Genomic DNA, 26,066 nt, shown 5'->3' on the forward strand with positions numbered 1-26,066 from the left:
TCTGAACTGCAGTTTTCTTCTGAGACTCTGAGAGCCATCATTGCTCATCTCGTAGACTGTACCCCAGGTACTTTACCTCTCTCCTGCAAATCTGGGCCTTTTGGGCAGAGGCTGGATAGCCCAGATCTGACAGTTCCAGCAGCAGTGCTTGTGTTCCTATCCTGCAGTCCTGTTGAGTGGCTCCGGCTAGAAGTAGGTCGTCCACATATTAGAGGAGTTGGATCCTGAAGATGGTGAGATCTTTATGAAGGGCCTCATCAAAGATGGATGGGGAGTTTTAAAACCCTTGTGGCACTCAGGCCCAAGTGAGCTGTGTAGTTCTGCCCCTGTTGGGATCCCTCTATTCAAAGGTAAAAAGCAGTTGGCAGGTAGGATGTAACCTCAGGCAGAAGAAGGCATCTTTTAGGTTTAATACTGAGTACCAGATCCGCACAGTTGGGAGGGCACTCAGGAGGTTATAAGAGTTTGGGGCAGTTGAATGTATGTCTTGTGCCCTTTTATTGACCTCTCTCAACTCCTGCACTGGCCGATAATCATTAATACCAGGCTTTTTAACTGGCAGCCAGGGAGTGTTCTTGGGAGATTGAATAGGAACCAGGATTCATTACTGGATCCACCTCTGGATGTGTGGTCGTTTCCTTCCTGGGCCTCTCTACTCATGGGGGTACTGTTTAACCTGTGAATAACCTGTGGAGGCACTTGTTTTGCCAGACACATTCCGGATATTTCAGCCCAAGCTAAGGGAGTATGGGCCAATCATCAGTCCATATTGGAGGTTCCAGCTCCATCTGAACAGTCAAGGTCAAGCCCTGGCTCCTCGTGGAGTCTGTACTCATCTTCTAGCCTAACAGTAAGGACGTGTAATTGATTTCCCTGTTTATCTGTAACTGATGGCTGTTTAGAGTCAAAATGAATGTGGGCTCCTGCTTTTGACAGGATGTCTCTTCCTAACAGAGGATAGGGGCATTGTGGAATGACCAAGAATGAGTGGGATACCCGGCCCATGCCAAGGTTCACTGTTCTTTGGGTAGTCCATGAATATTGCCATTGCCCTGTAGCATAGCACCCATTACCCAGGATTTTTGGTCCTTTTATTTTCCTAACAGCTGTACCAGCTTTGAATGCTCCCCTCTGGTATCCACTAAAAATTCAACTGGTTTCCCCTCCACTCTTAAAGTTACCCTGGGCTCAGGGAGAGGGTCTGAATCCCTCCTCCCTAATCTTCACCTTCCCCCAGGGCTAGCACCTTCGATCCCTTGTTTTTCTTTTTGGGGCAGTTTTGCCCAATGCCCCCTTTCTCTACAATAAGCACATTGGTCTTTCTCAAATGGGGTCCTGTTGCCCAGGCTTCCAGACTGTCTATGATCTGCTCTAAATTTTCTAATTTCTCTCTCTCCTTCTCAATCATTTCTTCTTTCAACCATTGTGGCCAAGATTTTAGTCAAATTTCTTTCCTGTCTTCTGTCATGCCTGTTCTCCCTCCTTTTTCCTTCTCTTTTTCTCTGTTCCTTTTCTTCCTCTGTCTCCCTTTTAAAGTACACTTTCTCTGCCTCTTCCACTAAGTCACGCAACTCAGCTTCTTGTAAACTTTCCAGCCTCTGGAGTTTCTTCCTATATCCGGGGCTCATTGACCTATAAAGGACAGCATCACTGAAGCTCTCTGGGCTTCTGAGGTAGAGTCAAAGGGAGTAAACCGCCCGAAAGCCTCCATGAGCCTTTCAAGAAACACCAAGGGAGATTCGGTTGGTCCCTGAATCATCTCTCTCACCTTAGCCAAATGAGTAGGCCGCCTTGCCCCACTTCGGAGACCCTCCACCAGAACCTGGAAATACACTTTCAAGCTTTCCCTACCTGCGGGGGTGTTAAAGTCCCAACTGGGGTGGGCCAAGAGAAAACGTGGGTCAATCTTTTTCTGCAGCTTCATGGGATGCCAGTCGTTTGCAGGAACATTTTTTCTAGTCTCTAACAGAATTTTCCCATGCTTCTAGGTCGAGAAGAGAGTCTGCAACAGCTGTTGACAATCATCCCAAGTAGGCTGGTGAGAAAACATAAAGGACTCCACCAACCCCATAAAGTGATGTGGGATCCTCTGAAAACAGGGGGTAGTTAGTTTTCCAACTGTAAAGACCTGAGGAGGAAAAGGACCAGTACTGCAGGTTCTGCAACTGGTCACCTGGCACTGGGAGATCAAAGGTGCTTAGCTGCAGAGTCACAACCCCATCCATTCGCTCTGGCATGGCTCCTCTCCCACTTTGGGTCCCGGCCACAGTTCCTCCTGCTGCTGGGGCCCGAGCTTCGGGGGTGCAGAAGGTCACCCTGCAGAAGCTGTATCCGATAAGGGGCTGTGGGTAAGGGCTGGGATTCCGGCCAGGCCGGAGACTCCTGATTCTCAGGGTAGATTCTAGGAGAGGGTTCCGGATCCCCAGGCAGATGTTTTCATCTGCTTTCTGCTTCCCAGGGCCAGCACTCCGGAGCCGTGCTCTCTTGGCTTGTTCAGCCATGGCTTAACCCACAGGGGAGGGTTGTCTACCAGATCCTTCCATGTAAGTATATAGGGCTCTCGATAAGGATGAGAGCCAGATCCAGTCCGAAAGACAGTAGTCTTAACAGCTTGGATATTCTCAGAATTCAAAGGCCCCTCTGGGGGCCATCCAACATTCATTGCCGGCCACTCATAGGTACACAAAGTCTGCCAGGGGTTCCCCCGAACCTCAGCTGACAATTTAAGGGCTCCAGATCTAACTTCAGTCCAGCAGTTAAGAGTTAGACTGAGGTTTGTCGTTACCATCTGTCTTATGATAAAACCATAGACATAGACACAAAGGACAAAAGCACACAAAATGGCAATTAACAGATCTGGACACAGGCAATCCGGCCAGTGGTCAAGAGTAAGAAGGTTCTCTACCATCTGTCCCATGATAAAGCTATAGACAAAAACATGCAGAACAACAGAGCCTGAGACAGCAACTAACAGATCCAGACGCATGGCCTGCCAAATCTCCAGCAAACAGCAGGTAGGCAGAAGCCATGAGCCTCCCCAGTGCAGGCAGGAAACAGATTCAGACATGCATGGCATGGGCGAGCCATGCAATATGGAACTTGGTCCTGCCGACCAGCCAGAGCCACAAGCCAGGAGCCTCCTCACCGGAGTTAGCAAATAGATTCAGATACATGTGGCATGGGTGGGCTGCAGAATAATTTCCACTTCAACAACAGAGTTTGACCCTATTGGCCAACAGACAGAAGCTTACAATTGGGTGTCCCCAGGCTTTCTATACTCCCCTGGAGATTCCACCAGGGCCACAGCTTTGTGACGGAATTTGCACATCTAATGGTCACAGCCTCTCAGTCCTTACAGCCCAAGAAGGCAGCTGCAAACTGAAACCAAGAATGTGTTCTAGAAAACCAATACCAGAAAACACATGTTCAGAACAGAGACATCGGCCAAACACACAATACAAGCATACACACACACACATCCGAGGGGATCGCCATACCCTCAAGCTGGTTCTCGGGTGAGAGGGGTGGTCGCGGATTCCTGGCCATTGCACCAAATGTAAGACCCATAGAGGGCATGGAACCAACTCAGGAAAGGCTCCACCCACAAATCACTCAGGAGAAGTGGTCTTGATGCAAATGCATGAGGTATTTTATATTCCAGTGCACTGGGGTTTGCAGCCACACTCCACGTGGAAGTAGGGGACTGGGAATCCTGGGTACAGGGTTTAGACCTCCTTTATGGGGTTATAACAGAGCCCTCGAATCATAAACCAATCATCTCATAGCATCTAGTGTGGCCAAATTATTCAAGCCCTGCTTAGCCCAGGAAGTCTGCTTTTGCAAGGGCTTCTGGGTAATGTGACAAGGCTCATTTCTTGTTCATTCACTTGCAGGTGCTGCCTTAAAACCACCCTTCATAAACAGTCAAGAATGTGACCTTTTGCCTACTCCTGGGGTTCAGTGGAGAGTTAAGCTAAATATTTCCATCCTTACACTTCAATAAATCATAAATAATATACTAACACTACAAATAACATTTAACTTATTTTTGTGACATATCTGTTAATGATAAATTTATAGCAATAAAAAATAAGCAATTACTGTTTGGTGCTGATGGAAGAGATTGGAGGAACTTTAGGAGATGACAGAAATTTCCACAAACCGATTGTAACAACAATTAAATAATGATATAAATCCATCACACATCATTATCTGCTGTTTCTGCCAGTGCTGATTTTTTTTATCAGCCCTTCTTCATGAGACCAGCTGCTTCTAGAGTACATTCAGTGTGAGAATTTTATGGTGCATAAAATACAGTACATTAAATTATCTTAGGGTATATCTAAGAACCAGAATGGGATCACACATTCACAAACCCAGCACTTGGGCAATGCAGGCAGGCATTCATGGTCATTTTCAGTTACATGTTGAGCTACATATCTGCCTGGGTTACAGGAGTCATTGTCTCAAATAAAAAATTAACAAATAAATATATAAATATAAATAAGTAATATATGATGAAAGGAACATGCAGCATAATACAAACTGCAATGAATTGTTAAATTTCTACGAGATTGTGGCAAGAGAATATTCTAGAGCTGGGTGTGGTTGCGTAGGCTAGTCACCTACCATTTGGGAGACTGAGTAAAATAATCCCTAAATTTGGGATTATTAATGTATGAATGGAAAAACACAGTCCAACACTACAATGAGCCCAGGAACCTAGAAGTTTAAAAATACTATTGAAAAGCCCTAAATAATTAAAATTCCATACCCTGTCCTCTGCCAGCAAATAGTGAAAAGGTCTAGGAGCCCATGCAAATGAAGAACTCCAGGACTATAAAAAACTGATTGGTCAGTAAAACATGGGCTTAGATGATTTAAAATGATTAGTCTAAAAACTATAAAATGATTAAAATTGATTGGCACCAACACGCAGTTTCTTGATGCTATGAGATGATTGGTTTGTGATGTATGATTTTGCTGTAAACCCTAAAAAAATGTGTCTTAATTCTGTATTCAGGGTCCTCAGTCCTCTACTCCTGCATGGCATATGACTGTGGACCTCAGTGCACTTGGAATAAAAAGTCCCCAAAGTAAGCCAATTACCCTGTAAACAACTCTGATGGAGTTATAAAGAGACTATCTCTCTGATGACTACAAGTAGGAGCATAAAACCAGAAAATGTGGAAGAGCAAAGCTCCTGAAAGTGGCCCTGATGAATCTAGTCAGTACATGGCAGAGGGCAAATGCTTCCTAGGGTTCCCCTGCCTTTCCTCAGAGCACCTTGTGGATAATATGTAAGAAAGATGACAACTGAGAAATAATGGTTTAGGATCCTCACTCATAGTATTTTAAGGTGTAGAACAATTTTCATATCTTGCTACATTGCATATTTAACCATTAACTAACATGGATGTTAGACCAACAAGAGCAATTTGGGAGAGAACTAAACTTGGTCCCTCAAATTACTTTCAGGTGTACTTTTAATTAGCATGTAAAATTTGTTCTGTAGTGCACAGTTCTAGGAAATATGACAGTTGCATAAATCTGTGCAGTAACACCACAATCAAGATATTTAACACTTTGAATCCTTCTGCTCTGTACTCTTTGCACTCAAACATCAAGTCTCTGAAAAGGGCAATTGACATGACTGATTGATTTTAAAAAAGAATCTTACCACTGAAAGACCCTGAGAGCATGGAACTTCACGCTCTGACTCAGGAAAGACAACACCCCAAATCACTCACGAGAAGCAGTCTTGATACAACCTGCATGAGGACTTTTTATTCCAAGTGCACTGGGGTCCACAGTCATACACCAGGCAGGGGTAGAGGACTGAGGGCCCTGAGTGCAGAATGGGGACAGCTTTCATAAGGGTTACAACAAAGCCTGTGCATCACAAACCAATCATGTCATAGCATCAAGAGCCCGTGTGATGCAGGCCAATCAATTTAAACCATTTCATAGTTTTTAGACCAATCATTTTAAATCATCCCAGCCCATGCTTTATAGACCAATCAGTTTTCTATAGCCCCAGAAGTATTCATTTGCTTGGGCTCCGAGACCTTTTGCCTGTTTACTGGCAGAGGACAGGGATTTAAGGTATTTAGGGCTTTTTAGATAGTATTTTTAAAGTTCTAGGTTCCTGGCGTCATTGGAGAATTAGGTTGTGCTTTTCCATCTTTACATTCCCTACTTCCTCTCTTGTTAATAGTTCTAATCATAGGACTGGGGGGACTAAAGGACAGCCTTCACATTGCTTGGAAGGCTCTTGTACTGTTGTCTAAGTACCATGATCTGGACTGCACTCACTAGTTCCCTAACAAAAGTAACAGTTTTCCAACAGTAGGTGTAAGGATGGAAAGTATAGCCTAACTCTACAATGACCCCAGGAAGCCAGAAGTTTAAAATACTATCCAGAAGGCCCTAAAAACCTCAAATTCTAGAACCTGTCCTCTGCCAGTAAATAAGCAAGGTCACATTCCTTGCTCCTCACGACAGACAGGACCTTAAGTATGTAATCCTGGACTAGTAACATAACAGAAAATGAGCTGAATAGCCACTTATCTGACGTTGGTAAACTGCTTGTGAAACACCTGCCTCACTGACCTATGCACTGGCTTTGTTGTAAACCCTATAAAAACTGTCTCAATTCTGCCCTCGAAGGCCTCAGTCCTCTACCCCTGCAGGGTGTAAGACTGTGGACCCCAGAGCACTTGGAATAAAAACTCCTCATGCTATTTGCAGCAAGAGGGCTTCTCATGGGTGATTTGGGGTGTTGCCTTTCCAGAGTGAGAGTGTGAATGTCCACCCTCTGCAAGTCTTTCATTTGGTACAGTGGCTGGGAAACCTAGACGACCCCTCACACCTGAGAACCAACTTGGAGGTAAGCGGACCCCCCCCTAGTGAATGTGTGTGTGTGAGTGTGTTTCAGCAGGCATCTCTGTTCTGAGTCTCTGTTTTCTGGAATGCCTTCTCCTTTTCAGGTTCAGCTGTCCTCTTGGGCTGTAAGGACCAGGGCACTGTGATCAGCAGACTTGCTAGGAGGATCACAGGCTGCTGCCCTGGGGGATTCCCTGGGGGGGGGTATGGGAGCCCAGGGATGGCTGTGGAATCCTTCTTTTGGTGGGAAGGACCAAGCTCTGTTGTTGAAGCAGAAGCTTCCTCCTCTGCAGTCATCAGATTCCTTTGCCTGCTTGTAGAAGATACAGACAGGTCGTGTGGGTCTGGATCTGTTAGTCTGTTTTGTGTGTTTTCATTCTGTGTGTCTTTGTCTGTAGCTTCATCATACGACAGATGGTGACAACTGACTACTCCCCTTAGTTTGACGCTTGACCACTGGACTGAAGTCTGGTATCCATGGTTTGTCAGTTTGGTTAGGGAGATTCTGGCAGAATTTTTGTGCCTGAGTGGCCAACATGCAGTGTTGGAGGGCCACCAGAGTGAATCCTTTTAATTCTGAGATTATCTAAGCTGTTTATGCAACTGTTTTTCAGGACCTGGTTCTCATCCCTACCTGACACCCACAAGAACTTGCACAGGGCCATCTTTGAGGGCGCAGCACCCAGCAAGATGAGGAGGTTGCATGTCCCATGACCCCAGGAGGGCTATGCCCCACCGCTAGTGCTGCTGCTGGCCAAGCTGCACCCAGCAGTCATGGGTGGAGCAGCCAGAGAACTCCAGGCTCCCTCCCAGCTCTGGCCCCCGTGAGGTGACCTGCCAGAAGCTGCCACCATCCTTCCTCAATGTCTCTCAAAGTCATTGATACAGTTCTGATCCTTCACCTGGATAGAAGAGCAAGAGACCAGCGTGCTACATGGGGATCTCCCTCACACACTGAAGCTCATGATCCAGTGGTGAGAGAGGAACCATGCCAGAGCAGATGGATAGGGTTCTGACCCTTCCGCTAAGCACAATTTGTCCCCTAGTGACCAGTGGCCAGAGTGCAGCCTCTCCACTACTGGCCCATCTCCTACTCAGATCTTTATAATTGGAAAACTAACCACCTTCCTTTCTCAGAGGATCCCCAACACCTTACAGGGGTGGTGGAGTCTATTATGTTCTCTCACAAGACTAATTGGGATGATTGTGAACAGATGCTGTAGATGCTCATCACTAGGGAGGAGCAGGACAGACTATTATTGACTTGGGATTCCCCTTGACTAGCTCTACTTGGGGCTTCCATAACCCTGAAGGTAGGGAGAGCTTGAAAGTTTATCACCAGGCTCTAGTGGCAGGTCTCCCAGGTGCTGTGAGATTGCCCACCAGCTTGGCTAACGTAAAGAGAGGACTTTTTTTGACCCTACCTCAGAAGCCCGAGAGCTTCAATGGCTCTGGCCTTCATAGAGCAATCAGCCCCCAGATAGTAGGAAAAAATTCCAGAGACTGGAAGGATTGTAGGAAGCTGATTTATGTGATTTAATGAAAGAGGCAGAGAAAGTATATTCCAAAAGGGAGACTGAGGAAGAACAAAGCGGGGGGGAGAGGGAGAAAAAAGAGAAGGAGAGAGAGAAGAGAGAGGAAAGGCATAACAGAAGACAGGAAAAGAATTTGACTAATATCTTGACAACAGTGGTTGAAGTAAAAAATAGCGAGTGAGAGAGAAGTTAAAAGAAATTAAAACAAGCCCTAGACAACCAGAAAACCTGGACACAGGACCCCACTCGACAAGGGCCAGTGCATATATCCTAAAGAGAAAGGACACTGGGCAAAGGAATGCCCCAAGAAGAGAAATAAGGGATGGAAGGTCCTAGCCCTGGGGAATGATGAAGGGGAGACCGGGTTTGGATCCCCTCTCCAAGCCCAGGGCTTAAAAGTGGAGGGGTGACCTGTCAAATTTTTGGTGGATACTGGAGCAGAGCATTCCATGTTGATACAGTCGTTAGAAAAGTTAAAAGACAAAAAATCTTGGGTAATTGGTGCCACAGGGCTACTGCAGTCTTCATGGACTACCCGAAGAACAGTGGACCTTGGCATCGGCCAGGTATCCCACTCATTCCTGGTTATCCCAGGATGCCCTTACCCTGTCGGTTCTATTCTGTCAAAAATAGGAGTCCAGATTCATTTCGACTCTGAACAGCCATCAGTAACTAATAAACAGGAAAATCAATTGCAAGTCCTCAGTGTTAGAGTAGAAGATGAGTACAAACTCCCCGATGCAGGGGGCTGAGCTCTGGGATGGCAAGGCAGCTGCTGCCACTTTGTACCAGGTCCTGGGCCCCCTCCTAGGCTATGGAGAGGTGGCCCCGGGCCATGGGCCATGGCCGCCACCCTTCCTGGCTCGGCCCGGGGCAGCTGATGCTGTTCAGCATCATGTGGTGGCCACCAGAGGAAGAGGACAAGCATGCGGCTCCGGAGCCGGGACCCTGGGAACTGCTGTGTCTCTGGAGCTGCTGTGAGCTGCATCCCAAGGCCCTCCTGCCAAGCTTGGAGCTCGATCGGATCTGGGGTCCAGTGTCTGGCCTAAAGTCACAGCTGGCTGCTTTGAGGCTCGGGCAGCCGGCTGGGCGGGGCGTCACGGGTGCTGGTGGAGGCTGCTACCCATGCCAGTGCCCGTGACCCCCCACAGCAGTACCACACTCTGCCTCCTGTTGCCACCCTGCAGGCAGTGGAGGACCCCAGGAGACTAGTGGTGTGGGGATGTGCTGCTAGTACTAAAAGGCTTGGAATTGGTGGCCTAGGGCCTGGAGACTAACAGCTGCTATTCAGAAGAGGAGCTCAACAGCATGGGCCATAGAGGAGGAGGGGGTGGCTGGCTTCTGTTGCAGCCCCGGGCCCCGAACTACCTCTGGTGCCCTTCCTGCTGCAGGACTTGGTCCCTCCAGGGCGCCCGAGCCAAGGGGAGCAACAGCATCAGCAACCTCCCCCACTGCAGAGGCCTCCTGGGCCCTCAGGCCCCTCTCGGGCCCTTCTCGAAAGGGATCCTTCAAAATCCATCTCAGTCACCTGTTTCAAGTGAAGAGCTGCGAAGAGCTGCAATGTCGGCTCTGGCGGTGGCGAAAGGACTGGCAAGAGTCCTTCTGGAGATGAGGAAGCTTCACTGTGAGCCTGATGGACATGGGAGGCTCAGAAGAAAACTGTAATCCAGATAAAGGCCCCAACCACAGCCAGTTTTTACAGACACCTTTTCAGGATGGGTAGGGGCTTACCCTACCAAAAGAGACCTCAAACATGGTGGCTAAGAAAATACTGGAGGAAATTTTCCCAAGATTTGGAATGCCTAAGGTAGTAGGATCAGACAATGGTCCAGCTTTTGTTGTCCAGGTAAGTCAGGGGCTGGCCAAGATGTTTGGAATTGATTGGAAATTACCTTGTGCATACAGACCCCAAAGCTCAGGGCATGAAGAAAGGATGAATAGAACCATTAAAGAGACCCTCATTAAATTGACCGCAAAGACTAGTGTTAATGTTTGGATAGCTCTCCACTTCTAGACTGTTCGCTAGGCTACAGGCACTCAAGAGGGTGAGACAGGAAGCCTGGAAGCAGCTCCGGGAGTCCTACTCCGTGGAAGGAGACTTACATTTCCACATTGTTTCCAAATTGGAGATTTGGTCTAAGTTAGACATTATCAGGCAGGAAGTCTTGAGACTCAGTAAAAAGGCCCACTCTTCAGCAGGTCCAGAATATGTCCGCTTCTTCCCCTGGACACACCCCCACACCACTCAAGGTATTAGGACCCAGGCAACACAAAAAACCATTTTTAGGAACACACCCAAATGGGCAAGGGGTGCATTCTAACCCTGAAAAGCACAAAGGGTAGGAGACTATCCAGTCATTAATGCCAGTCAATTTAGTGAGGGTCTCTTTAATGGTTCTATTCATCCTTTCTACCTGCCCTGAGCTTTGGGGTCTGTATGCACAAGGTAATTTCCAATCAATTCCCAACATCTTGGCCAGCTCCTGACTTACCTGGACAACAAAAGCTGGACCATTGTCTGATCCTACTACCTTAGGCATTCCAAATCTTGGGAAAATTTCCTCCAGTATTTTCTTAGCCACCATGTTTGAGGTCTCTTTTGGTAGGGTAAGCCCCTACCCATCCTGAAAAGGTGTCTGTAAAAACTGGCTGTGGTTGGGGCCTTTATCTGGACTACAGTTTTCTTCTGAGCTTCCCATGTCCATCAGGCTCACAGTGAAGCTTCCTCATCTCCAGAAGGACTCTTGCCAGTCCTTTTGCCACCGCCAGAGCCGACATTGCAGCTCTTCGCAGCTCTTCACTTGAAACAGGTGACTGAGATGGATTTTGAAGGATCCCTTTCGAGAAGGGCCCGAGAGGGGCCTGAGGGCCCAGGAGGCCTCTGCAGTGGGGGAGGTTGCTGATGCTGTTGCTCCCCTTGGCTCGGGCGCCCTGGAGGGACCAAGTCCTGCAGCAGGAAGGGCACCAGAGGTAGTTCGGGGCCCGGGGCTGCAACAGAAGCCAGCCACCCCCTCCTCCTCTATGGCCCATGCTGTTGAGCTCCTCTTCTGAATAGCAGCTGTTAGTCTCCAGGCCCTAGGCCACCAATTCCAAGCCTTTTAGTACTAGCAGCACATCCCCACACCACTAGTCTCCTGGGGTCCTCCACTGCCTGCAGGGTGGCAACAGGAGGCAGAGTGTGGTACTGCTGTGGGGGGTCACGGGCACTGGCATGGGTAGCAGCCTCCACCAGCACCCGTGACGCCCCCGCCCAGCCGGCTGCCCGAGCCTCAAAGCAGCCAGCTGTGACTTTAGGCCAGACACTGGACCCCAGATCCGATCGAGCTCCAAGCTTGGCAGGAGGGCCTTGGGATGCAGCTCACAGCAGCTCCAGAGACACAGCAGTTCCCAGGGTCCCGGCTCCCGGAGCCGCATGCTTGTCCTCTTCCTCTGGTGGCCACCACATGATGCTGAACAGCATCAGCTGCCCCGGGCCGAGCCAGGAAGGGTGGCGGCCATGGCCCATGGCCCGGGGCCACCTCTCCATAGCCTAGGAGGGGGCCCAGGACCTGGTACAAAGTGGCAGCAGCTGCCTTGCCATCCCAGAGCTCAGCCCCCTGCATCGGGGAGTTTGTACTCATCTTCTACTCTAACACTGAGGACTTGCAATTGATTTTCCTGTTTATTAGTTACTGATGGCTGTTCAGAGTCGAAATGAATCTGGACTCCTATTTTTGACAGAATAGAACCGACAGGGTAAGGGCATCCTGGGATAACCAGGAATGAGTGGGATACCTGGCCGATGCCAAGGTCCACTGTTCTTCGGGTAGTCCATGAAGACTGCAGTAGCCCTGTGGCACCCATTACCCAAGATTTTTTGTCTTTTAACTTTTCTAACGACTGTATCAACATGGAATGCTCTGCTCCAGTATCCACCAAAAATTTGACAGGTCACCCCTCCACTTTTAAGCCCTGGGCTTGGAGAGGGGATCCAAACCCGGTCTCCCCTTCATCATTCCCCAGGGCTAGGACCTTCCATCCCTTATTTCTCTTCTTGGGGCATTCCTTTGCCCAGTGTCCTTTCTCTTTAGGATATATGCACTGGCCCTTGTCGAGTGGGGTCCTGTGTCCAGGTTTTCTGGTTGTCTAGGGCTTGTTTTAATTTCTTTTAACTTCTCTCTCACTCGCTATTTTTTACTTCAACCACTGTTGTCAAGATATTAGTCAAATTCTTTTCCTGTCTTCTGTTATGCCTTTCCTCTCTCTTCTCTCTCTCCTTCTCTTTTTTCTCCCTCTCCTCCACCCCTTTGTTCTTCCTTGGTCTCCCTTTTGGAATATACTTTCTCTGCCTCTTTCATTAAATCACATAAATCAGCTTCCTACAATCCTTCCAGTCTCTGGAATTTTTTCCTACTATCTGGGGCTGATTGCTCTATGAAGGCCAGAGCCAATGAAGCTCTCGGGCTTCTGAGGTAGGGTCAAAAAAAGTCCTCTCTTTACGTTAGCCAAGCTGGTGGGCAATCTCACAGCACCTGGGAGACCTGCCACTAGAGCCTGGTGATAAACTTTCAAGCTCTCCCTACCTTCAGGGTTATGGAAGCCCCAAGTAGAGCTAGTCAAGGGGAATCCCAAGTCAATAATAGTCTGTCCTGCTCCTCCCTAGTGATGAGCATCTACAGCAGCTGTTCACAATCATCCCAATTAGGCTTGTGAGAGAACATAATAGACTCCACCACCCCTGTAAGGTGTTGGGGATCCTCTGAGAAAGGAAGGTGGTTAGTTTTCCAATTATAAAGATCTGAGTAGGAGATGGGCCAGTAGTGGAGAGGCTGCACTCTGGCCACTGGTCACTAGGGGACAAATTGTGCTTAGCGGAAGGGTCAGAACCCTATCCATCTGCTCTGGCATGGTTCCTCTCTCACCACTGGATCATGAGCTTCAGTGTGTGAGGGAGATCCCCATGTAGCACGCTGGTCTCTTGCTCTTCTATCCAGGTGAAGGATCAGAACTGTATCAATGACTTTGAGAGACATTGAGGAAGGATGGTGGCAGCTTCTGGCAGGTCACCTCACGGGGGCCAGAGCTGGGAGGGAGCCTGGAGTTCTCTGGCTGCTCCACCCATGACTGCTGGGTGCAGCTTGGCCAGCAGCAGCACTAGCGGTGGGCCATAGCCCTCCTGGGGTCATGGGACATGCAACCTCCTCATCTTGCTGGGTGCTGCGCCCTCAAAGATGGCCCTGTGCAAGTTCTTGTGGGTGTCAGGTAGGGATGAGAACCAGGTCCTGAAAAACAGTTGCATAAACAGCTTAGATAATCTCAGAATTAAAAGGGTTCACTCTGGTGGCCCTCCAACACTGCATGTTGGCCACTCAGGCACAAAAATTCTGCCAGAATCTCCCTAACCAAACTGACAAACCATGGATACCAGACTTCAGTCCAGTGGTCAAGCGTCAAACTAAGGGGAGTAGTCAGTTGTCACCATCTGTCGTATGATGAAGCTACAGACAAAGACACACAGAATGAAAACACACAAAACAGACTAACAGATCCAGACCCACACGACCTGTCTGTATCTTCTACAAGCAGGCAAAAGAATCTGATGACTGCAGAGGAGGAAGCTTCTGCTTCAACAACAGAGCTTGGTCCTTCCCACCAAAAGAAGGATTCCACAGCCATCCCTGGGCTCCCATACCCCCCCCAGGGAATCCCCCAGGGCAGCAGCCTGTGATCCTCCTAGCAAGTCTACTGATCACAGTGCCCTGGTCCTTACAGCCCAAGAGGACAGCTGAACCCGAAAAGGAGAAGGCGTTCCAGAAAACAGAGACTCAGAACAGAGATGCCTGCTGAAACACACTCACACACACACATTCACTAGGAGGGAACCACTTACCTCCAAGTTGGTTCTCAGGTGTGAGGGGTCGTCTAGGTTTCCCAGCCACTGTACCAAATGAAAGACTTGCAGAGAGTGGACATTCACACTCTCACTCTGGAAAGGCAACACCCCAAATCACCCATGAGAAGCCCTCTTGCTGCAAATAGCATGAGGAATTTTTATTCCAAGTGCTCTGGGGTCCACAGTCTTACACCCTGCAGGGGTAGAGGACTGAGGACCTAGAGGGCAGAATTGAGACAGTTTTTTTAGGGCTTACAACAAAGCCTGTGCATAGGTCAGTGAGGCAGGTGTTTCACAAGCAGTTTACCAAAGTCAGATAAGTGGCTATTCAGCTCATTTTCTGTTATGTTACTAGTACAGGATTACATACTTAAGGTCCTGTCTGTCGTGAGGAGCAAGGAATGTGACCTTGCTTATTTACTGGCAGAGGACAGGTTCTAGAATTTGAGGTTTTTAGGGCCTTCTGGATAGTATTTTAAACTTCTGGCTTCCTGGGGTCATTGTAGAGTTAGGCTATATCTTCCATCCTTATACCTACTGTTGGAAAACTGTTACTTTTGTTAGGGAACTAGTGAGTGCAGTCCAGATCATGGTACTTAGACAACAGTACAAGAGCCTTCCAAGCAATGTGAAGGCTGCTCTTTAGTCCCCCCCCCAGTCCTATGGTTAGAACTATTAACAAGAGAGGAAGTGGGGAATGTAAAGATGGAAAAGCACAACCTAATTCTCCAATGACGCCAGGAACCTAGAACTTTAAAAATACTATGTAAAAAGCCCTAAATACCTTAAATCCCTGTCCTCTGCCAGTAAACAGGCAAAAGGTCTCGGAGCCCATGCAAATGAATACTTCTGGGGCTATAGAAAACTGATTGGTCTATAAAGCATGGGCTGGGATGATTTAAAATGATTGGTCTAAAAACTATGAAATGGTTTAAATTGATTGGCCTGCACCACAGGGGCTCTTGATGCTATGACATGATTGGTTTGTGATGCACAGGCTTTGTTGTAACCCTTATGAAAGCTGTCCCCATTCTGCACTCAGGGCCCTCAGTCCTCTACCCCTGCCTGGTGTATGACTGTGGACCCCAGTGCACTTGGAATAAAAAGTCCTCATGCAGGTTGTATCAAGACTGCTTCTCGTGAGTGATTAGGGTATTGTCTTTCCTGAGTCAGAGCATGAAGTTCCATGCTCTCAGGGTCTTTCAGTGGTAAGATTCTTTCTTAAAATCAATCCGTCATATCAATTGTTCTTTTCAGAGACTTGATGTTTGAGTGCAAAGAGTACAGAGCAGAAGGTTTCAAAGTGTTAAATATCTTGATTGTGGTGTTACTGCACAGATTTATGCAACTGTCATATTTCCTAGAACTGTGCACTACAGAACAAATTTTACATGCTAATTAAAAGTACACCTGAAAGTAATTTGAGGGACCAAGTTCAGTTCTCTCCCAAAGTGCTGTTGTTGGTCCAACATCCATGTTAGTTAATGGTTAAATATGCAATGTAGCCAGATATGAAAATTGTTCTACACCTTAAAATACTATGTTTAAGTAAAACTGAGACATCTTTGCAATTAGTTGAATTTTATTCCTCTGATTTCTATACCTTTTCAGAACTCTCTCTCTCTCTCTCTCTCTGTCTGTCTGTCTGTATCTCTCTCTCTGTCTCTCAATATTTCTTTCCAGGAAATTATCTACAGTGCCATTCTTCTTACTACTGTACATCCACGTGACACAGACATTAGAGAATATTCAGTCCATCTATTTCCTAACACTGAGTGCTCCTCTGAGAAACCAGCTATTTTCACTTTGTTGAACAAAGACTTAATGTGAGAGTAATTTCATTTCACCAAGTGGGAACATCCCTGTTTTTTAAGAGTTCGAATAGGTCAAAGGGTAGTGTGATGCTGAGTATCCAAAGGGCATTATGTGGGTCAGTTGATAATTTATTGTTCCCACATATTAACACACAGATCTTGGTTCTTACCCTAATGATAGAGTGAGGATCCTAAACCATTATTTCTCAGTTGTCATCTTTCTTACACATTATCCACAAGGTGCTCCGAGGAAAGGCAGGGGAACCCTAGGAAGCATTTGCCCTCTGCCATGTACTGACTAGATTCATCAGGGCCACTGTCAGGAGCTTTGCTCTTCCACATTTTCTGGTTTTATGCTCCTACTTGTAGTCATCAGAGAGATAGTCTCTTTATAACTCCATCAGAGTTGTTTACAGGGTAACTGGCTTCCTTTGGGGACTTTTTATTCCAAGTGCACTGGGGTCCACAGTCATATGCCATGCAGGAGTAGAGGACTGAGGACCCTGAATACAGAATTAAGAGTTTTTATAGGGTTTACAGCAAAACCATACATCACAAACCAATCATCTCATATCATTGAGAGCCTATGTGGTGTGCAACAAACAATTTATTTCATTTTATAGTTTTTAGACCAATCATTTTAAATCATCTAAGCCCATGTTTTACTGACCAATCAGTTTTTTATAGTCCTGGAGTTCTTCATTTGCATGGGCTCCTAGACTTTTTCACTATTTGCTGGCAGAGGACAGGGTATGGAATTTAAACTATTTAGGGCTTTTCAGTAGTATTTTTAAACTTCTAGGTTCCTGGGCTCATTGTAGTGTTGGGCTGTGTTTTTCCATTATTACATTACAAATCCCATGTTGCCCTCAAATTTAGGATTATTTTTCTTCAGTCTCCCCAATAGTAGGCTACTAGCCTAAGCAACCACACCCAGCTCTAGAATTTTCTCTTGCCCCAACGTCATAGAAATTTAGCAATTCGTTGCAGTTTGTATTATGCTGCATGTTCATTTCATCATATATAATTTATTTATATATTTATTTGTTAATTTCTTATTTGACACAGTGACTCCTATAACGCAGGCAGATGTGTAGCTCAACATGTAACTGTAAATGACATTGAATGACTGCCTGCAGTGCCTAAGTGCTGGGTTTGTGAATGTGTGATCCCATTCTGGTTCTTAGATATACCCTAAGATAATTTAATGTACTGTATTTTATGTACCATAAAATTCTCACACTGCATGTACTCTAGAAGCAGCTGGTCTCATGAAGAAGGGCCGATAACAAATCAGCACTGGCAGAAACAGCAGATAATGATGTGTGATGGATTTACATCATTATTTAATTGTTGTTACAATTCAGTTTGTGGAAATTTCTGTCTTCTCCAAAGTTCCTTCAGTGTCTTCCGTCAGCACCAAATAGTAATTGCTTGTTTCTTATTCTATAAATTTATCATTAACAGATATGTCACAAAAATAAGTTACATGTTATTTGTTGTGTTAGTATCTTATTTATGATACTAACCATTGACCCCAGGAGTAGGCAAAAGGTCACATTCTTGACTGTTTACAATAGGGTGGTTTTAAAACAGCACCTGTGAGTCAATGAACAAGAAATGAGCCTTGTCACACTACCCAGAAGCCCTAGTGAAAGCAGACTTCCTGGGCTAAGCACAGGCTTGAATAGTTCAAATTAATTGGTCCGCACTGGATGCTATGAGATGATTGGTTTATGAAGCGCTGGCTTTGTTGTAAATATATAAAAGAGTTCTATACCCTGTACCCTGGATTCCCAGTCCCCTACTTCCACATGGAGTGTGGCTGCGAACCCCAGTGCACTGGAATATAAAAGGCTTCATGCTTTTGCATAAAGACTGCTTCTAGTGAGTGATTTGTGGGGTCACCTTTCCTGAGTTGGGGTGTGAGGTTCCAAGTCCTCTGTGGTTTTAACATTTGGTGTGTTGGCCTGGAATCCACGACCACCCTTCTCACCTGCGAACTGGCTTGGAGGTACGGGGATCCCCTAGGATGTGTGTGTGGGTGTGTACTTGTATGTATTGTGTGTTCAGCCAAAGTCTCTGTTCTGAACATGTGTTTTCTGGTATCGGTTTTCTGGAACACGTTCTTGGTTTCAGTTTGCAGCTGCCTTTTTGGGACATAAGGACTGAGAGGCAGTGGACAGTAGATGTGCGAATTCCGTCACACAGCTGTGGCCCTGGTGGGATTTCCAGGGGAGTATAGAAAGCCTGGGGACTCCCAGTTGTAAGCTTCTAACTGTCAGCCAATAGGGCCAAACTGTGTTGTTGAAGTGGAAACTTATTCCACAGCCTACCTAAGCCACATGTGTCTGAATCTGATTGCTACCTCTGGTGAGGAGACTCCTGGCTTCTGGCTATGGCTGCTCGGTATGACCTAGTTCCATATTGAGCTGCCCGCCCATGCCACGTGTGTCTGAATCTTTTTGTTGCATCCGGTGGGGAGGCTCTCAGCTTCAGTCAGCTGCTGTTTGCTGGAGATTTGGCAGGCCACGTGTCTGGATCTGGTAGCTGCTGTCTCAGGCTCTCTTGTTCTGTATGTTTTTGCGTATAACTTTATCATGGGACAGATGGTAGAGAACCCTCTTACTCTTGACCACTGGCCGGGTCTCCTGTGTCCGGATCTGTTAATTGCAATTCTGTGTGATTTTGTCCTGTGTGTCTTTGTCTGTCGTTTTATCATGAGACAGACAGTAATGACCCTCCCCTGACCTTAGTCTAACTCTTAACCACTGGACTGAAGTTAAATCTCGAACCCATAATTTGTCAGTTGAGGTCCGGGAGAACCCCTGGCAGACTTTGTGTACCTCTGAGTGGCTGGCAAGGACATTGGATGGTCCCCAGAAGGACCTTTTAATCCAGAGGTTATCCAAGCTGTTAAGACCACTGTCTTTTGGACTGGATCTGGCTCTCATCCCTATGAGAACCCTATATCCTTGCATTAAAGGATATGGTGGAAAACCCTCCCCCGTGGGTTAAGCCATGGCTGAGCAAGCCAAGAGAGCCAGGCTCCCGAGTTCTGGCCCTCAGAAGTGGAAAGAATATCTGCCTGGGGAACCCAAACACTCTCCTCGAATCTACCCTGAGATTGAGGAGTCTCCAGCCTGGTTGGAATCTCAGCCCGTCCCCTCAAACCCATATCAGATACAGGCTGCTGCAGGGGGACCTTCTGCTACCTCTGGTGAGGAGACTCCTGGCTTCTGGCTATGGCTGCTCGGTATGACCTAGTTGCATATTGAGCTGCCCGCCCATGCCACGTGTGTCTGAATCTTTTTGTTGCATCCGGTGGGGAGGCTCTCAGCTCCCCAGTGCCAGGAGGGCCTGCAGCTGGAACCCTAAGTCGGAGAGGAGCCAAGGACGCCAGAGCGAATGGATGGGGGTTGTGACTCTGCGGCTAAGCACCTTTGATCCCCCAGTGCCAGGTAACCAGTTGCAGACCCTGTAGTACTGGCCCTTTTCCTCCTCAGGTCTTTACTACAGGAAAACGAAGCAACCCCCCTTTTTTTTCAGAGAATCCCCAACACCTTATGGGGTTGGTGGATTCCCTTATGTTTTCTCACCAGCCTATTTGGGATGATTGTCAACAGGTGTTGCAGACTCTCTTCATGACTGAGGAGTGGGAGAGAATTCTGTTAGAGGCTAGAAAAAAATGTTCCTGTGACCTACTGGCAGCCCACACAGCTGCAGAACAAGAATGACCTGGGATTTCCCTTGGTGCTCCCCAGTTGGGACTTTAACACCCCCGCAGGTAGGGAAAGCTTGAAAGTGTATTTCCAGGTTCTGGTGGAGAGTCTCCGAGGCACCGCAAGGCGGCCTACTCATTTGGCTAAGGTGAGAGAGATGATTCAGGGACCAACCGAATCTCCCTTGGTGTTTCTTGAAAGGCTCATGGAGGCTTTCGGGCGGTTTACTCCCTTTGACTCTACCTCAGAAGCCCAGAGAGCTTCAGTGATGCTGTCCTTTATAGGTCAATGAGCCCCGGATATAGGAAGAAACTCCAGAGGCTGGAAAGTTTACAAGAAGCTGAGTTGCGTGACTTAGTGGAAGAGGCAGAGAAAGTGTACTTTAAAAGGGAGACAGAGGAAGAAAAGGAACAGAGAAAAGAGAAGGAAAAAGGAGGGAGAACAGGCATGACAGAAGACAGGAAAGAAATTTGACTAAAATCTTGGCCACAATGGTTGAAAGAAGAAATGATTGAGAAGGAGAGAGAGAAATTAGAAAATTTAGAGCAGATCATAGACAGTCTGGAAGCCTGGGCAACAGGACCCCATTTGAGAAAGACCAATGTGCTTATTGTAGAGAAAGGGGGCATTGGGCAAAACTGCCCCAAAAAGAAAAACAAGGGATCGAAGGTGCTAGCCCTGGGGGAAGGTGAAGATTAGGGAAGATGGGAATCAGACCCCCTCCCCGAGCCCAGGGAAACTTTAAGAGTGGAGGGGAAACCAGTTGAATTTTTAGTGGATACCAGAGCAGAGCATTCAAAGCTGGTACAGCCGTTAGGAAAATTAAAAGACAAAACATCCTGGGTAATGGGTGCCACAGTGCAGCGGCAATATTCATGGACTACCCAAAGAACAGTGAACCTTGGCATGGGCCGGGTATCCCACTCATTCTTGGTCATTCCAGAATGCCCCTATCCTCTGTTAGGAAGAGACATCCTGTCAAAAGCAGGAGCCCACATTCATTTTGACTCTAAACAGCCATCAGTTACAGATAAACAGGGTAATCAATTACATGTCCTTACTGTTAGGCTAGAAGATGAGTACAGACTCCATGAGGAGCCAGAGCTTGACCTTGACTGTTCAGATGGAGCTGGAACCTCCAATATGGACTGGTGGTTGGCCCATACTCCCTTAGCTTGGGCAGAAATATCCGGTATGGGTCTGGCAAAACAAGTGCCTCCATAGGTAATTCAGCTGAAAGCTAGTGCTACCCCGGTGTCAGTTAAACAGTACCCCCATGAGTTGAGAGGGCCAGGAATGAATTCGACCACACATCCAGAGGTGGATCCAGCAAGGCGTCCTGGTTCCTATTCGATCTCCCAGGAACATTCCCTTGCTGCCAGTTAAAAATCCTGGTACCAATGATTATCGGCCAGTGCAGGACTTGAGAGAGGTCAATAAAAGGGCACAAGACATACATTCAACTGTCCCAAACACTTATAAACTCCTGAGTGCCCTCCCAACTGTGCGGATCTGGTACTCAGTATTAAACCTAAAAGATGCCTTCTTCTGCCTGAGGTTACATCCTACCAGCTTACTGCTTTTTGCTTTTGAATGGAGGGATCCCAACATGGACAGAACTGGACAGCTCACTTGGACCCAACTGCCACAAGGATTTAAAAATGCCCGGACCATCTTTGATGAGGCCCTTCATAAAGATCTCACCATCTTCAGGATCCAACTCCTCTAATATGTGGACGACCTACTTCTAGCCGGAGCCACTCAACAGGACTGCAGGATAGGAACACAAGCACTGCTGCTGGAACTGCCAGATCTGGGCTATCCAGCCTCTGCCCAAAAGGCCCAGATTTGCAGGAGAGAGGTAAAGTACCTGGGGTACAGTCTACGAGATGAGCAATGATGGCTCTCAGAGTCTCAGAAGAAAACTGCACTCCAGATATCAGCCCCAACCATGGCAAGGCAAGTGAGAGAATTTCTGGGGACTGCTGGGTTTTTCAGACTATGGATCCCAGGGTTCTCGACCCTAGCAGCCCCTCACTACCCACTGACTAAGGAAAAATATTCTCTTGGGACTCAGATCATCAGGAGGCATTTGATGCCATTAAGAAGGCTCTGGTTAGTACACCTGCACTAGCTCTCCCTGATGTAACTAAACCTTTTACCCTTTATGTGCACGAGCTTAAGGGAATAGCCCGGGGAGTTTGAACTCAATCCCTGGGGCCATGGAACACACCAGTGGCTTATCTGTCAAGGAAGCTTGATCCTGTAGCCAGGTGATGGCCTGGCTGCCTAAAAGCTATCAGGGCCTTGGCGGTACTGTTTCAAGATGCTGACGTGGTGACTTTAGGGCAGAAAGTAACCATAATAGCCTCCCATTCACTGGAGCACATCGTCCTGCAGCCCCCAGACCAATGGATGACCAATGCTCGCATGACTCACAATCAAAGCCTGCTTCTCCCCTAGAGGATTAAGTTTGCTCTGCCAGCCACCCTCAACCCTGCCACCCTACTGCCTGAGGAGACTGATGAACAGGTGATTCATGACTGCCATCAACTGATGATGGAAAAGCCTGGAGTTTGCAAAGATCTCACGGACATCCTGCTGGCTGGGGAGGCATTGAACTGGTTCACCGATGGGAGCAGTTACATGGTGGAAGGTAAAAGAATGGCTGGGGCAGCAATGGTAGATGGAACCCACATCGTTTGGGCCCATAGCCTGCCAGAAGGAACCTCAGCAAAATAGGCTGAGCTTGTGGCCCTCACCCAGGCCTTGCAGTTAGCCAAAGGTAAATCCGTGAATATCTCCACAGACAGCAGGTACGCTTTTGCAACTTCACATGTGCACGGGGCTATTTATAAGCAAAGGAAACTACTTACTTCAGCAGGGAAGATAGTCAAAAACAAGGAAGAAATTCCAAGCTTGCTAGAAGATTACATTTGTCAAAAAGACTGGCCATTATACATTGCCTTCGACACCAAAAGGCCAAAGACTTCATCACAAAAGGAAATCACATGGCTGACAAGGTAGCCAAGCAGGCAGCCCAGGGTATCAACCTGCTGCCTGTAATAGAGAGGTCTAAACCCCCCGAACTTGGATGACAGTATACTCCTGAAGACTGGTGGGAAATAATAAAAAAAAAAAATAGATAGGTTCACTGAAACCCCAGAAGGGACTTACTATACCTCAGATGGAAAGAAGAGTTTACCTTACTCGGAAGGGTCAGAGTATGTCCAGCAGATACATCCTTTAACCCACCTAGGGGCTAAACATCTGCGGAGGCTAGGTTAGAACATCCCCTTATCACGTTCTGGGAATATTGGGGGTGGCGGACTCAGTAGTAAAACACTGTATGCCTTGTCAGCTGTTTAATGCTAACCCTGCAAGAATGCCTCCTGGGAAGAGACTGAGGGGAAGCCATCCAGGTGCTCACTGGGAATTGAACTTCACGGAGGTAAAGCCTGCCAAATATGGTAACAAGTACTTATTAGTTTTTATAGACAAATTTTCAGGTTGGGTAGAGGCTTACCCTACCAAGAAGGAGACCTCAACCATGGTGGCTAAGAAAATACTAGAGGAAATTTTCCCAAGATTTGGAATGCCTAAGGTAGTAGGATCAGACAATGGTCCAGCTTTTGTTGCCCAGGTAAGTCAGGGGCTGGCCAAGATGTTGGGAATTGATTGGAAATTACATTGTGTATAAAGACCCCAAAGCTCAGGGCAGGTAGAAAGGATGAATAGAACCATTAAAGAGACCCTCACTAAATTGACCGCAGAGACTGGCATAATGACTGGATAGTCTCCTACCCTTTGTGCTTTTCAGGGTAGAAACACCCCTGGACGGTTTGGGCTGCCTCCCTATGAATTACTCTATGGGGGGCCCCCTCCACTTGTAGAAATTGTTTCTGCACATAGTGCTGATGTGATGTCCTCCCAGCCCCTGTTTGCTAGGCTAAAGGTGCTCAAGTGGGTGAGACAGTGAGCATGGAAGCAGCTCCAGGAGGCTTACTCAGCTGAAGGAGACCTGCAAGTCCCACATAGTTTCCAGGTCAGAGATTCGGTATAAGTAAGATGTCACCGAGCAGGAAACCTTGAGACTCGTTGGAAAAGCCCATATCTTGTGCTCAAGCAATGGCAGTGAAGGTCAAAGGAATCGCCTCCTGGATCCATGCCCCCCATGTCCCGAATGGAGAGCCAAATAGACTGAGAATCCCCTTAAGCTCAAGCTCTATCGTATGGACCCAGCTTCTTCAACCAGGTGACTCCATTCAGTTTACAGAGGCAGGTCCATCAACAGAAGAGGGAACCACTAACCACACTGACTCTTATTCCCCACTTGGGAGCGGGAACTGCTGCAGGCGTAGGTACAGCTCTCATTCAACAGCAGCGGGCCTACTCTGGCCTGTGAACATATCTAGACTCCAGCTTGAAGCGGGTTCCATCCCCCATCAGCAGGACTCATTGAGCTCCCTGGCAGAACCCCCCCCACAGATCCGTGGGGGGGATTAGATCTGTTATGTTTATAGCAGGGAGGCCTGTATGCTGCCCTTTGGTCTGAGGGATGGTTCAAGAAGTCCCCTTGGATGACCACCCCACTTCCTGCCCTGAGGGGACCCCCAATACTTTTGCTCTTGCTGCTTACTAATGGACATTGTATGATTAATAGAATCGTTACTTTTGTTTGAGAGTGAATGAGTGAGGTCCAGATTATAGTACAAGAGCCTTCCAGGCAAAGAGGAGGCTGCCGTTTGAGCCCTCACAGTTCTAAGATTAGAACTATTCACAAGAGAAGTGGGGAAATGTAAGGATGGAAAAAATTAGCCTAACTCTCCACTGACCCCAGGAGTAGGCATGCCTTTGCATCAAGACCACTTCTTGTGAGTGATTTGTGGGGTCACCTTTCCTGAGTTTGGGTGTGAGGTTCCAAGCCCTCTGTGGTTTTAACATTTGGTGTGTTGGCCTGGAATCCACGACCACCCTTCTCACCTGAGACTCGGCTTGGAGGTACGGGGATCCCCTAGGATGTGTGTGTGTGTGTGTATGCCTGTATGTATTGTGTGTTCAGCCGACGTCTCTGTTCTGAACATGTGTTTTCTGGTATAGGTTTTTTGGAACACGTTCTTGGTTTCAGTTGCATCCAGGGCTTGACCTTGACTATTCAGATGGAGCTGGAACCTCCAATATGGACTGATGATGGGCCCATACTTCCTTAGCTTGGGCTGAAATATCTGGAATGTGTCTGGCAAAACAAGTGCCTCCACAGGTAATTCAGCTGAAAGCTAGTGCTTCACCAGTGTCAGTTAAACAGTACCCCATGAGTAGAGAGGCCCAGGAAGGAACTCGACCGCACATCCAGAGGTGGATCCAGCAAGGCATCCTGGTTCCTATTCAATCTTCCAGGAAGAATTTCTTGCTGCCAGTTAAAAAGCCTGCCCCAATGATTATGGGGCAGTGTAGGACTTGAGAGAGGTTAATAAAAGGGCACAAGACATAAATCCAACTGTCCCAAACCTTTATAAACTCCTGAGTGCCCTCCCAACTGTGCGGATCTGGTACTCAGTATTAAACCTAAAAGATGCCTTCTTCTGCCTGAGGTTACATCCTACCAGCCTACTGCTTTTTGCTTTTGAATGGAGGGATCCCAACATGGACAGAACTGCATAGCTCACTTGGACCCGACTATCACAAGGATTTAAAAATGCCCCGACCATCTTTGATGAGGCCCTTCATAAAGATCAGGATCCAACTCCCCCAGGTGACCCTCCTCCAGTACATGGATGACCTACTTCTAGCAGGAGCCACCCAACACGACTGCAGGGAAGGAACTAAAGCACTGTTGATGAAACTGTCAGATCTGGGCTATCGAGCTTCTGCCCAAAAGGTCCAGATCTGCAGGATAGAGGTAAAGTACCTGGGGTACAGTCTATGGGACGGGCAATGATGGGTAACAGAGGCTCGGAAGAAAACGTAGTCTAGATACCAGCCCCAACCACGCCCACGCAAGTGAGAATTTCTGGGGACATCTGGATTTTTCAGGCTATGGATCCTGGGTTTCATGATGCTAGCAGCCCCTCTCTACCCATTGATTAAGGAAAAAGAAAAATTCTCTTGGGCCCCGAGCATCAGGAGGCATTTGATGCCATTAAGAAATCCCTGCTGAGTACACCTGCACTAGCTCTCCCTGATGTAACTAAACCTTTTATCCTTTATGTGTAGGAGTGTAAGGAATAGCCAAGGGAGT

General features: G+C 47.4%; 2 pseudogenes; one reads left to right on the plus strand and one right to left on the minus strand.

Moving 5' to 3' along the window:
- Nucleotides 1-208: 208 nt before the first annotated feature.
- Nucleotides 209-2,986, minus strand: LOC127215017 (uncharacterized; annotated as a pseudogene).
- A 15,309-nt stretch (nucleotides 2,987-18,295) lies between these two features.
- Nucleotides 18,296-23,605, plus strand: LOC127215018 (uncharacterized; annotated as a pseudogene).
- Nucleotides 23,606-26,066: the final 2,461 nt, after the last annotated feature.

The sequence above is a fragment of the Phodopus roborovskii genome, unplaced genomic scaffold (genome assembly GCF_943737965.1).
Source record: "Phodopus roborovskii unplaced genomic scaffold, PHOROB, whole genome shotgun sequence".
In the NCBI taxonomy this organism is placed as follows: Eukaryota; Metazoa; Chordata; class Mammalia; order Rodentia; family Cricetidae; genus Phodopus; species Phodopus roborovskii.